This window comes from Halichoeres trimaculatus, unplaced genomic scaffold, assembly GCF_033239565.1.
Source record: "Halichoeres trimaculatus isolate MK-OKI-2021-1 unplaced genomic scaffold, fHalTri1.1 fHalTri1_scaffold_12, whole genome shotgun sequence".
In the NCBI taxonomy this organism is placed as follows: domain Eukaryota; kingdom Metazoa; phylum Chordata; class Actinopteri; order Labriformes; family Labridae; genus Halichoeres; species Halichoeres trimaculatus.
Genome location: NW_027437190.1, coordinates 19,374,610 through 19,388,701, shown reverse-complemented (window position 1 = coordinate 19,388,701; position 14,092 = coordinate 19,374,610). Strand labels below are relative to the sequence as shown.

The window sequence follows — 14,092 nt, the reverse complement described above, 5'->3', positions numbered from 1 at the left end:
TTCCACATGTCTTTTCATGAGGTTTACTGAATAATTTGGCAGTTTTGACCATGACACCACCAGAATCCCACAATGTGAGACATTACTTCCTCTGTCATTAACAAAATGTCAAGAATCTGCTGAGGCCTGGTGCTTTTAAATGAACATAACTACAAACGGAGATGTAACTCAGCAGGCTTTAAAGATGTTCTTCTCGTCAAACCGCTCCCTCCCCCATGCCATCCCTGGGTCAAAATAACCACAAATTCAACAACATGGACTTTAGTCTATTTGAACTTCTTAAAGTGGGTATCCTATTAACCTCTTGGCTCTGCTGCCACTGAACAAACACCTGTAAACACAGACCCAAAAATACCCAGCAGGCACCTCTCCAAGTCTTAAGTTAGACCCTGGGGTATATTTGCAGCTGAGAAGCTCGGCTAACAACTATGATGCTCTTTTATGCAGCAGTTCATGACCCCCTGCTGCTATTTCAAAAATATGACCTGCCATTTTATAGCCGGCTAATATTATCTCATGTTTGCATTTGTGGCTTGGAGCAGGCTGCCCCTGGGGCTGTAGAGTGTGTATACAGTGTGTGTACTCATAACTGCCTGGACATGTGTTGCAGCATGCAGCACTATATGTGGTAATGTGTGTATGTGTGTGTTTTTACATGTTTGCATATGCTGCACATGTGTGGGGGTAGATGTTCTTTTTTTAGGAGGTTTTTCAGTTTTTTTCAAAAAGCTCTTATGCGATTTTGGGGTCTCATTTCAACTAACTTAGTAACTTCAGGGGAACAACAATAGGACCACTAGCCTCCAATCCATGCTGAATGTGCATCTAGTTAATTGCTTACATACCAGATAGCCTGACACAGCCGCTCTGGAACTTTATCTTTGTTTTCTACTGGACACATTTTCCAGGTTTAGGCACAGTTTTCTGGAGCTGCCTAACCTTTAGATGATCTTTGCATATGCAGGGTACTGCTCCCTTACAAGATAGAAAACACCACAAGTTACAAACACCTACTTGTTGGTTTAGTTGCCACGCTTCAAACTTGAGTTGTATCTGTTCATTGCAGCTCTGTGTTTTGATAGGTTCCTGGAATCAGCTGATGAGTCAAATAAAAAGGTCACTCAGAGCTTCCCTCTCAGAATTCCCAAAAATGAAGCCACTTTTTTATACCTCCAAAATTGGGCTCGTCCATAATGAGCAAACCATGAATACATTCTAATCAAAGAGCTTGGCACTGGCATCACGAGGGCCCCTGAAAGGCCCTGCTTGTAATGAGTGTGTGTTTGTGTCTGTGGGTGTATTTCTGTGTGTGTTGCCGGACTGGCTGGCATGCAAGGACAGCTCGTCATTTACACATTATTTACAGACACACAGTTTACAACAAAAACAAAACAAATTAACATCAGCCTAAACCTTTGAGGGGCCCTCATTAGGAGGCCACCACTCACTCACTGACTGGCTGCAGCTGAACTGTGTGTTTATTATGTTTCAGGAGTCAGCAGGTTGTGCAAGAGGGACAAAAATTAGACGGACAAACAGCACTTGAAACTTAACAATAGGGTTGTGCGTCACTGAGGAAAATTTCTTATCTAAATGGAACCAATCATGAAACTGTTAATTCATCACAGTCAGTGTATGACCTTTCAGCATCTGCCATGTAACTTCTGTTTCATCTGTGCGTGATCAAACATGGGAAAAAAGCTTGGCGTTCCACATAGCATTAAAATACCTCGCAACCCAAGTTTCAAAGAGCTCATATGTGCCACAGTGACTCTCAGTTACTGAATTATTGACCAAACACACATGCACCTTTGCTTAATTGCTCCCTGACACAATCAAAGCCATTCCAGTGGGGGGATTAGACCCTCTCAGAGGCCTTTGATTCAATTCCTTCCACTTGAACAGTGGACTGAAAGCTAACCATCTCTGACCTTGACAGTGCAATTATCCGCCTGGTATTGCAGCAGTAGAAAGGGGAACTTTGGGGTACGGCGGCTGTACCCAGCGGTGAGGTAACAGTATCTGGATTAATTAAAGTGATTTTTTGCTCAGACTTGCATGAGGGAGACTTCAAACGCAAGGTTCCTAATAAAGCACATCATGACTCATAAACCCTTTCCAGCACCTTATTCAAGACTCAACTGAAGGTGTACGGCTCTACCAGCTGGCAACATGCATCTGGAGTTGTGGGAAAAATTAAGTTTCCAAACCAGTAATTTTTGTTGAAACCCAAAGTCTATGAATCTAAGTCTGGTACAAAAAATCTCTTTTGGTTGTGACTTTTACTTATCTGACAGTCTGTGATGGGCACATACTCACGGCATAGAACAGGGCATTAGCTGCACTGCAGACAGTGGACAGCACCTGGTGCTGAAACAAAGCGTCACATACTCACACCTCTAGGTCCAGCATCTCCATGTCTGAGAAATAAGACTAGTAGAAAAAGCCAAGAATTAGTGACTATCTTAATTGACACAGTCGGCACATTTCCCTGAACAGTTCCTCTGTTTACACGCGAATAAATCAGTTCGCCAAACCAAACATGGATGTAAAAAAAAAAAAGACATTTATAAAGCTTCAGGACTTCTTCTAACAGATGATACAAAGGATAAAAGATCCAAGCCCAAAGCAAACGTTAAGCAAATTTCATTCAGAAAATTGTCTTCCCAAACACTGAATATATATTTTAAATCATGTGTACCTGAATATGTACAAATTATCATGGTTGTGAGTGCAGCCACTACTTATTTACACCACTTCCATCTTAAATAACAGGTTATTAAGTTCTTTCCCCTTCTCTCTCCAAAGAGTCCAATAAAAATACCTGGAGTGGAAAATGGAAACATTAAACTTTTAACCTCTCTGACAGAGAGCAGGCCAGGCCTCAAATAAGGGAACATCTTGTGAGCTGAAGAGCCAAACATGACTTGTTAGGTTGAGGAAACAGTTAGATTTGTTTTTAAAACTGATGTGCCAGCCTGCCTGGTCTGGTTTGGCAGTATAACCTGTCGGCATGTCTGTTCCAACTGTCAACCTGTCAACCTGTCTGCCTGTCTGTCTGCCTGCCTGTCTGTGGCTGTTTGTGTATCTACCTGCCTGACTCTGAACATCTTGATGAGGGATTCCTGGCCTACATATATGCCTCTCCTTTCAACATTGTGAGGTTATTCACAGCGGGCCATCTAGAAACAAATGTGTTTTAATAAACTGCAAGAAATCTGTACTGCATTAAAAGTCAAGACAACATTTATGTTTGACGCAAAAAGAGCTTTAGTGGTGTTCATGACAGCAAATCTATAAAACAATGGTGGTAATGAATGAAAATGTATCGTCTGCAGCTTGACATAAAGATTATTTATTAAATTTACATAGCCAACACAAGTTTTCAGTTTAACCAGGATGCTTTGCTAATACTTGCTTGGGTCAGCAGTATCATAAAATTACCAACAGCCGGTGTCCTGACTCTGTGGTGAAGGCAAAAATAGCACAAGTGCAGGGTGTGCAGACATGCTGTACATCCACCAGACAGACAATGCAATTTTTTCCAAATCAACTGGAAAGAAAACTGTAATTGTTTTGGTTTTTCAATTTGGAATTAAAATAACCTTTTCTTCAGTCATGACCAGAAAACACTCAAACCAGCAGAGCTCTACTGCAGCATCTGTGAAGCTCAGCTGTGCAGCTGTGTCATCCAGTTCCCCTGTGTGTTCAATAGTGAAATGTGTTCATCTCGGTCAACTTGACTTCAGCTGATTAGACTGGACACAGATTAACACGGGGCAGTTCAGCTGCACTCAGTCATCTTTGGAATGCAGGGAGCACATTCTTTCCATATAGGGTACTCTGTAAAAAAACACATGTGCAATATAGCGGACGTCACCCTCATTGGCTGGTGTGCATTGATCAATGGGCCGACTTAAGTCACTGTGCATGTTGAACACAGACAACCAACATATGGTAAAAACGAAACATAAAGTCACACAGCCAAAAATTGTAAACTTGTGACTTAAGTTTCATAAGGTCAAGAGAAGGAGTTTTTTTAAGCCCCAAAGGGTGGCATAAAGTCAGGAAAAAAGGGTTTTAACAGCCACACTCTCAGGTACAGGTCTCAGCAGGACTGTTGTTCCTGTCTCACACCTAACCACCCCTGCAGGATTTACAACCATTACTGCCCACTCCTGCAGATGCACAGTGCTGCTGGTGTTCTAATCACTCCCTTACCCCTCTGCAAAAGCTTCTGTGTATTTTGAGTGTCTGCCATTCAGTTTGGTTTAATACATGACTGGATGTAAAAAGATGCTGATTGAGATTGACATACAGAAAAAGAAAAGAACCAGGGATATCATGAATCATGCTGTGTTGATTGATAGAGATATGAGAGATTCTGGATCATTTATTACATAGTTACAAAGTTGGTGTCCCTTGACTTAAATTATGTGACAGCATACCCAATGATATGATCTCCGAGCAGGCTGCACATGTTCAACCAGGAATGGATGCATTTCCAGAGGCCCTATAATAAACACCCTCTTCAATTTTGTGATATGAAATTTCATCCTGTGATACTGATGCTGACTTGATGAGTATAAATATGCCCCACGCTCACCACATTTGTGTTTGGACTTGTGTGATCTGTGGAATCTCACTGCACCAGGGTGTCACTGGAATAGACAGGCAGCAGAAACAAGCTTGACATCACATCGTCAAACTGAAGAGTCGAAAAGCCTCAAAGAGGCTCTCAAACTTTGAAAAAGATGTCAAAAGTAGCAGAGTGCAACATATAATGTTAATAAACATAAACAGATTTCATGCAAAATGCTGTTTTCAAAAGAAATCAGGTGAAATGTATCTCAATTAAGCAGTTACATATTTGGCTGGCAGCTGGTGCGTATGACCCTGTGCGACTTGAGTAATAAATCTGAAGCATTTCAGACACACACAACCAGAGCCACTTGAGAGCAGCCAGTCCTGTAAACTCTAACCGGGTATATGCTGAAATCCTGAGGTTAAATCCAATACCTTTTTAAGACTTTTAAAAAAACTTTTCAAAAAGTCTTAAGACATTATCACAACTTTAAGCTGTTGTCAGCAACTGCTCTTGACATTTGTAGTTTGCATTTTAACATAAATTAGGTAAACTGAGACGGAACAAAGCTTGAAAGAATAAATAAAACTAAAGGCAGGTTATTTGACGTTCCCATTCCCACAAAAAGTAACAGCAGTTATTCAAGGCAAACTTGAAAAAAAAAATACAAGAATTTTAATTCATCATTGTCAAAACTTAGGACATGTGATATAGACTGTGTGATTTGCTCTCCATCAGCGCTACAACTAAACTACTGTACAAACTGAGTTTGTCGTCACATTAGCCTACGGATATGTTGGGATGCTAGCGCTACGTAAAGCCTGTGCCTCAAAAAATTACAACTTTGCTTGTTGTCATGTCTCAAACAACAGTGCTACGCAACTGTATTGATAAATACCTTATTTCATCCTGCTGTATCCAGTAAAAAGGTGAATTCAACAAAGAAAATTTGTTCCAAAACAAGAGATCAGGGGAACCTGGGGGAAGCTTTCTCTAAATCGTAAGGATCCAAGATCCCAGGTCACCAAAAGACCAAGAAATTTTCTCAGGAGGCTTGAGAAACTCTTATGACCTAGAGAGAAATATTTTAAGATGCTAAAGCTTTTTCTAGATCCTCACCCTGGTCTGTGATGAGTGTGACGAACAGAGTGATCGTCAATCACCAGGTGTGGTTATTTTTGAAGGTTCAGACCCTGAAAACATTATCGAACCAGATGGACTATTTCTGTGGCGGACAGTCACAAGGAGGAAAATAAATATTCATGGATATGTTTGGAGTCAAAGCTTGGATACTTATAAAATTTAAAACCTTATTACATCACAATTAAGGCTTTTTAATACTTTTTAAGGGCCTTAATTTTCCCACAACTGATTTATCAACTTTTAATACTTTTTAAAACCCCGCGGACACCCTGTCTAATGACTGATCTGAGGTGAAATGAGTTGTGAAGGATGATAAAGGAAAGCCAGGTGACGGATCAGGGCGTGTTTCTCTCGTGACTATAGTCCGTCATCTTCTTGTTACGGGGAGACGCCCCTTAACAACCCTGAATCTGAAAGGCCAGTTCTAAGGATAGGGACATAAAGAGAAACAAAGTAATAAAGCATGTTTGACAACCATGTTAGCCATGCATGTCATCTCATTAAAACACTTCTGATCAAACAAATAAAAATAAAAACAAACTAAGCAGTTTAGACAAGTTAGATCCTGCTCAAGTCTCGGCTCTATAAACTGGCCAAAGTCCAACCAGGGTTTTAAAGTTCAATGTTTACACCTGCTTGTAAGCTTTTGGTGACCCCCAGCTCAGGCAATACACCTGCCAAACTCATACCATGTTCCCACTCTCTATCTCCCAATATTTACCAATGCTGCTGGATCACGCCAGCTACTGTACCTCCCCTTTTTCTTTACTGACTCGCTACCAGCCCAAGCCCCCCTTCTTGACCCCGGCTACCATCCTGCCCCGCTTCAATTCAGAACATAAACATTGTCATAATTCAAGACATGGCACAGATCCAACTGTGTGTCTGGGGACTTATGGAGAGCCTATTGAAGTGAATGTACTGACCGTAACTCAACCCCTGAGAGAGGGGAGGTCAACTATTCTTATGTATATGTTTGAACTAGCCAGACGCTGCAAGTGTGGATATTCAGCCGGGCGCTATGAGTTATCAAAACTTCCGATGGCAAGGCAACCTATAGAAACCTGCCGCAAGTAGGACAGAGAGCGGAGTGAGTGGAGAGATGGTGGTGAGGCCTGCTGTGTAGTAATGCTGGAGCTTATCCCCTGAAGTCTACCAGCCTTAAGCACAATGAGGAAAAATAAAAATGTGCCTTCTTTTTTATTTATTTTTATTCTTATTTTATTTATTTATTTTTATTCTTATTTTATTTATTTATTTATTTTTATTCTTATTTATTCTCATTGTGCACTTTTAGCCTGCATTTGTGGATGTAGCCACAAGCTGTGATCACAGGAAAAAAGAACTTTTTTTTTAATCCATGCAGTGATTTTCTCTACAGAGTCATGTCTGTTTTTATGCAGTGCTGCCTCAAAGAGCCCTAAAGATTACATTAAGTTTGAAGGATTTCCAAGGCATCAGAAACAGTTTTAATCAATATTTCTGTGTCTAAACTTTCTTGGACGTGGAGAAGCTAACTTACGACAACGATACCCATGATACCGAGTATGAACAGGGTCAACATATTCATATTTTCCTGTCCTGTGGTATAAGAGTAAGTGATCAAAACTTTCCAGAAAAGTTAAAACTGAATCTTCCAATAATCTCTGTCATCAACTCCAGAGAGTGCGAGTATGTGTGTGGGCCTGCTGTTGTTTCTGCAGCAATACAACACCACCGTGAGACGAGGAGAGAGAGTTGAACAGAGCATCTCTGTCTTCTGTTTTAATCAGCAGATTAGATGGTAGTCACTCCTCACTGGATGTGCTTGTTGCACATGTTGATTAGTCATTAATTGGCAGCTTTCATTATTTGAGAGCAGCAGCGTAAAGTGGGGCTATAAGAGAGGGCCCGATGTCATGCCGGGGGAGGCTGAATAGCACCAGTCTATGAGAGAAAGGCCTTTTGGAAACATGGACAGTGCCTAATTGGATGAGGATTTCATTGGGCTGCATGGGAGAACTGCTCTTATGCAATGGCAGAGATGAATGGAGGGGACTCGGGAGCAATTGTGCTTGTGCACCAGTTGGCTGCTTTGGTGGCCCCAGAAGGCAGTGATGGATGGATTTGCCTTCTCATGACGGTGTCTTAACTACAGCTGTTGGTAGCATATATAACGCTTTGAAACAGGCGGTGTTGCAATATACACAACCCAAATAAAGCTGGTCTCAGAAAGAGAAATGTCTCGGAGAGCCAATCTAGAGTTCTCTGTGACTACTTGGGATTTTTACTTACTTACTCTTGGGAATGCTAACTAACTTGGCTAGCTGAGAAAAACCACATTATGAAGGACTTAGCATAAGTCCTTGTTCTAAGTACCAAAGTACACCACTGTAAGCCCCGATCGCTTTCAAGTCTGAGCGTATTACTAGAAAACAAAAGAGCAGAAAAGGAAACAATTACAAAAAAATGCATGCAGGCACTCAAAGTTTGTCATTTTGATTCTGAGGAGTAATTAGAGTGTGAGGTTTCGGACAGGGCAACACTTGAAGAACAGAAGAAACCCTGCATTGTTCTGAGGTTATACACAGAGAAATGTTTCTGGACAAAAACAATTGGTATGGGGTATGCTACATCTACCAAAGCTAACTATCCATGGCTTGTTTCGATTTTGCATTGCAGATTCCAGCTGGTACAGTGAGTAACAGTGAGACACAGCTCAACGGAGGGAGGCAGGCAGATAAGGACAGTCAGACACTTACTATAGGAGACAGCTGAAGGGCGCAGACAAAAGGGTGGACAAAGAGACAAAGATAAACTGAGAAACACCAGACATAGAGATAAAAGCAAGAGAACATTAGAGCAAAGGGAAACATGGTGTGTGTATAGTTTATATGACATGTCTCTGTGCATCCACACAACATAACCTGCACAGACCCCAGCACATAGTCCCTGAGGGGCTCAGTTACCTTCAGAATAAAAGCAGCGTTCTGGCCTCTCACACCGGCTTGGGTTTCAGTCACATTTGGACCAACAGCAGACAGAGAGAAACTCAATCAAATGTACACTGAGGTGGTTAGACAAGGAGGCAATGCATCACCTTGGGCAAGTGGTGAGAATCAGGTGTGTGCAGGTCCATATTTACAGTTTGCTTTATCTTATAGACTGGTAGAGATTAGGTTCTTAAAAATGTCTAACAAAAGAGAAATGATTACTCTGCAGATAAGGCTCAGATAGCAAAAACATGAAACATTACTTGGGCCATAATGTCAGCAATAAGGGGTCTAATTTGTCTTAAGTTGTGATTAAGTAACATTTTACAGCAAAGGGAGCAAGCTGAAAGGTCAGTTATGTTCCAACGGGAACAAAAACTTTATGTATTCCTGATAAAGTAACTCAAACTTCTCCTTGAGCCACTGAACAGAGCAGGCCCATCTGCTCTCTGACCACTCAGAGCCCAACTGGGCCGTTCTGTCCAGTGGCTGAAGTCACTCTGCTTTTAGAGGCTGCGTCAGTCAACTGACATGAACTGCATGATGCTCCCCCAGCAAGCCTGGGTTAATGGTGTCATGACATCAGGGAGGGGGTATTAACAGTGTATAAGCCTAGACTAACCAGTGCTGAATGACTGCTGGCTGACGCAAGACCCAAAGGAATGCTGCCTAGAGCACGGCCACAAGCTCTTATACCACCAATACCAGCTAATAGGATATCACTGCCATTTTTCCTTCAGGTTGCAGGGACAACTCTTGTCCCTGTTCACAAGAAGGAACAAACTAAACCTTCAGCAAAAGCCTTTATGTTTTAATCAAGGCTAAAGTTTTGGTCACATATCACTGCACTGATATCAAGGTTTCTTGCATCTACACAGCAGAAACTATATCATTTTAGTTTCTTATGAGTTTCTCCCAAGACAGAAAACACAAGTCAGAGTCCTTGTGTGAGTTGAGTATAGCTTATTGTAAGTATAATTATGTGCAATATGTGCAGTCAGCAGCCTTTTGGCAGCCTGTAGTCATGCCGAGTTCATGCCCCGTCATGCCTGTGCTTACTGAGCATGGACTTGAAATAGCAGGACTGGTGCTGAGGGGGGTGAAAGAAACCACAGCTCAAACGGTTGCCATGTGCACAGAGATGTGACCACAACATAATTAAATGAAAGAAAGCAGGAAATGATGGACAGGAGCAAGCGAAAAGAGAACTCCTCTTTTGGTTATGAATGGGTGAGTGTCAGAATAATCACATGGTTGAGCAGACATGGCTATAGCATGTTTTTGGACAGTATATAGCAGCAGTCACATGATCAGACTGCTCCATATTCAGACACACATGAGAGGGTAACATGCAGAGGAGTGGAGGCTGCCAAGTTGAGTGGTATATGTGTGGTTCAGTGACTCCGGAGAGGCTGCAGAGAAAGTATTGCTTGACTCACTTTTGAAAGGTACGTTAAGGTTAAACCAAAGACATGAAACAAGCAAACAAGGCTATAATTAATCTGATGGACATTAACAAAGACAGTTAAAAACATCTGTTCCTCATGTCTGCAAATTGCCCACCCCAAATACAAAACTAAAGCAGTTTTATTTTTATCACAGACAAATTGGCACCAATAAATGTGATGACAGCTGAGAGTTAGCTTGAGATCACTTTACTGTGTCTGAATGGTGAGCATGGAAAGTGCTCACCATTCAGGCCTCCATCCTGTGGGTAAAATGTAAGCACGCTAAGTATGAAAATGTTCTTGTTCATTTGAAATAACTTTTTTAATTCTGATGAATTTAGCTCATTAAAATGTGTGCTAATAATGTAGTAATCGTGGAATAGCAATTCATTGTGCAGACCCTATTATAAAACCAAGTCATATTGATTCTTTGGACAACAGTGTGATCTTTCCTGATATAAGACATCAGCCTTGTTAAGAGCTAGAAGATCTTAGAGGCCGCAAACTATAGACAAAAGAAGACAATATCATGGGTCAAAACAATAAAAAAACCTTAGTTATAGTGACTTGAAAAATAATAATACCCACAATATAATCCATATTGCATCACTATACTTACTTGTATTACGCTTAATACCAAATAAAAATGAAGATTAATCTCAACCCTAAATTCTAAGTATCAGCCTTTAATATTGCACTAGCAGTTGGATTTGGTATGCATCACCTACAACATTTCACCATGTGCATCACTCCCTCAGTGCCTCCCTCCAGTCTAAGCCCACATTCCCAGTGAGAGCCCCCATCTACATTCACAACACACCGGCTGACGTCGATAGTTTCCAGAATCATAAATTTGGCTGGTTATGCAACTTTCTGCAGAGACCACATGCAGCCAATAAAGAAATTGATTTGGAGGAGTGCCCAAATGACAGGGCAGATTAGGCTATCTATGAAGAGTTGCTTTGTCAAGACGTCTGTGCATTCATCTAGATTAGATAATGATCGGGCTTTCTCCCTCTCTGTCTCACACACACATCCATTCTATTAGCCTTAGCATCATTGAACATGGTTCCTCGTAGAATTATTTAACTGGGAGATATCACTGTAATGTGCCTGGAGGGTAATGAAGCTGCAGCAAATGTAAGTAAAGAAGTGGAAATACAGACCAGAGGACATAACAGAGGAGTCAGTACACATTACAGTAACAAAAGCTGATGAAGGCGAAGGATTAATGAGAATTGGGAGGCCAGGGATTGCTTCAGATTTTCACATCCATAAAGAAACCCACATCGTAAGGCCCACTTTCACTCGACTTTTTAGGACCTTTTAAATACAGTCTCTGTGGGGGCTCTTCAGCTGTTGGATTGATTCTGAACTCCAGGACAGCTTAACAAGTGCACTGATAAAACACTTTTACAGTCACCATAGTGATTAAAAACGTATTCCTTTCCTTGTGTTAAGCTGCATTGGCACTAAAACTGATTTAACTACCCTCTATACTTAGGACCCCTAGAAGCCTCTCAAGGACCCCCTGGAGGGTCCCCGGAGCCCACTTTGGGAACCACTGCTAAGGGCTACATGAGTAACCCTGGGAAAACGCCTCTTTTCCCTCTCCCCTCCCCACCCCCAAAGCAAATGCTGCCAAAAGGATAAGGCGATAAGGCGAGAATGGTGAAACTCTCACAGAATTTGTTTGGAGGGGGGGTTCACGCGGGGAGCGCGAGCCCTGCTGGATAGAAAGTAGGCTATGGACCACTGTAGACTGCTGTTGCGCATTCGTAAACAAGGCAAGCTGTTGGGATCAAAATACTGTTCCCTACAGACGCATTTGTATCACAGTAACTGTTTGGTGCAGAAAAGTGAACGAGAGACAGTTTGTCGGCACGCGCTGACCCCGGAACAGTATACGGCAGAGGAAGTAGAAATACAGCAAAGTCCTTGTGTGAATGAATGCAAGAGTCCCATGAAAAAAATAAACTTGTCAACAAAGTTCAGTGGCACCGATGGACTGTCAGAGATGAAGGCATAAAAGAGTCCAGTATCGCGAGGTGGCAAGGCGCAGTACGCACGTGTTCCGACCCGCAAAATAGTGTGTCATCACAACAGTACATTAAACTTTTATCACACGCGCCCTCTTCCCACTCCTCGTGGACTTTCCTTTTTTCCCACCCAAACTAGTAGCACGAGAACAGCGTCTGTATCCGGTAACGTGTTACCTACCTTGCAGCCAGATGAGTTGAGGAGGGCTACGACCGTCAGATGCAAAAACAAGCTGAGTGGCAGTCAAGAGATGTAGAGGAGGTTCAGGCCACAGTGGTCAACATTCCCGGACTGGACAGCTTCACAGAGGCAAGGAGAAGAGGAGGAGGAGAAGGAGGAGGAGGCGAAAACAGTGGCTGCAAAGACTGCGGGTTGCTCATCTCATGCGGCCGGGGAGTCGGGGACGACACACACACATACACACACGCACACACACGCACACAAATACACGCTCGCAAACACACGCGCACACACTAAACAACCCCTCCCCTTTAGAGCAGACCACGCCCATATGTTAGGGGTGATTAATGCGGCGTTCACGTCTTATGGGGATAAGGGCGTGTTCAGAGGATTCCGCTTGTTTTTGAGGAGCTGTCCCACTAGCAGTTTGAGTTCAGTGTGCTTTTAATAAAACATGCTGTTGAGATGTTTTGAAATGCTGATCTACCGTAATTTACAAGATATTAAGAAGAAGGTTTTCATTAATCATTTGAATTGCGTTTCATTTTAATAATTAATTTTAATAATTAATTTTAATAATCAGTCTGACAATAATGGTATAAATTGACGGTTAAAGTTCCTCAGTGTTTTATAATTTAAGAAAAATAACCATTTAATGAAACTTTTTAAAAGGCTTTAAAATACCCTTATTAACATATCATTTTGAAAAATGGAAACCTTTAGTTAATCATGTTACTTTGATTAGTTCAGATGTCTTGATCTGCTCATGGTGAACACACTGTCATTATCCTTAAAACTCTAGGGAGGAGATTTGTTCCTGTTTCAAATAACAACAAATTTAAAGCTTTTACTCTGTAATGTAAGACTGAAGCAACAATTTTGTGATACATTAGACTATTAAAAGAGATCAGGATAATATCTGTGGTGGGGGCAAAAAGAAAAGTAGTTTAAACATGTACAGGACAAAATCATCAAATTTTTTTAAAAAAGCATGCTTTATCCACAGGAGGGCCAAAATCAACAAAAACCAAAAGTTCCCCTCAGAAATGTAATCATCAGAGTTGTATATCATAATTTTTGATTCATGAAACAAAAAACAAACTTTGTTTAATTTTGTGAATATTTAAAGTTTGAGACAAATTTTTACCTTAAAAAATGACTTTTTATCTCAACATATGAATGGCCGTGACCATAGAAACTGGACACAAACAGTGGGTGTTTTTATATTTAGAGCACTACACGTCTTATTTAGTTGTCTTAAAAGGCATGTTTGTCCAGAACAGGACTGAACATATTTCCACCTGGACTACAATAATTCACTGATGTGGTCACGATTTATTAATACTGTTCTTATACACCTTACCAAGTACAACTCTGTTTGTCAAAAGCTCTGCTCAGACAAGTACAATCAGACACAAACACACCAGAGGTGGCTGGAAGGTATTTTTCTTGCACAACTGGGGGTCAAATCTCACTGCACCAGAGTTACCTCTCCTGAACTGTTTTGTTTTTATCCCCCTGAGCCTCGTAAGACTATTACACAAGACCTGCCTACGTTAATGTGACCATGAAAAACATCAAGAAGTGAACATTGATTAATGATTTCAAATCTTATCAAGATTTTTTTTTTTAAATCAGAGTGTAAAAGAACAAGTTGGTCATTACTTCTCATACACTGATTGGCCAAAGTGATGGGAACATACGACAGAGTTCTTAAATGTAAA

General features: G+C 41.3%; 1 protein-coding gene across 3 annotated transcripts in view; it reads right to left on the bottom strand.

Annotated features, from left to right (window-relative positions):
* Positions 1-12,624, bottom strand: part of grb10b (growth factor receptor-bound protein 10b) — a 72,659-nt gene extending 60,035 nt beyond the window's left edge. For all 3 annotated transcript variants that reach the window (XM_074683389.1, XM_074683391.1, XM_074683390.1), the window contains exon 1: positions 12,369-12,624. The gene's annotated coding sequence lies outside the window, so the exon portion shown is untranslated. The remainder of the gene's footprint in view (positions 1-12,368) is intronic.
* Positions 12,625-14,092: the final 1,468 nt, after the last annotated feature.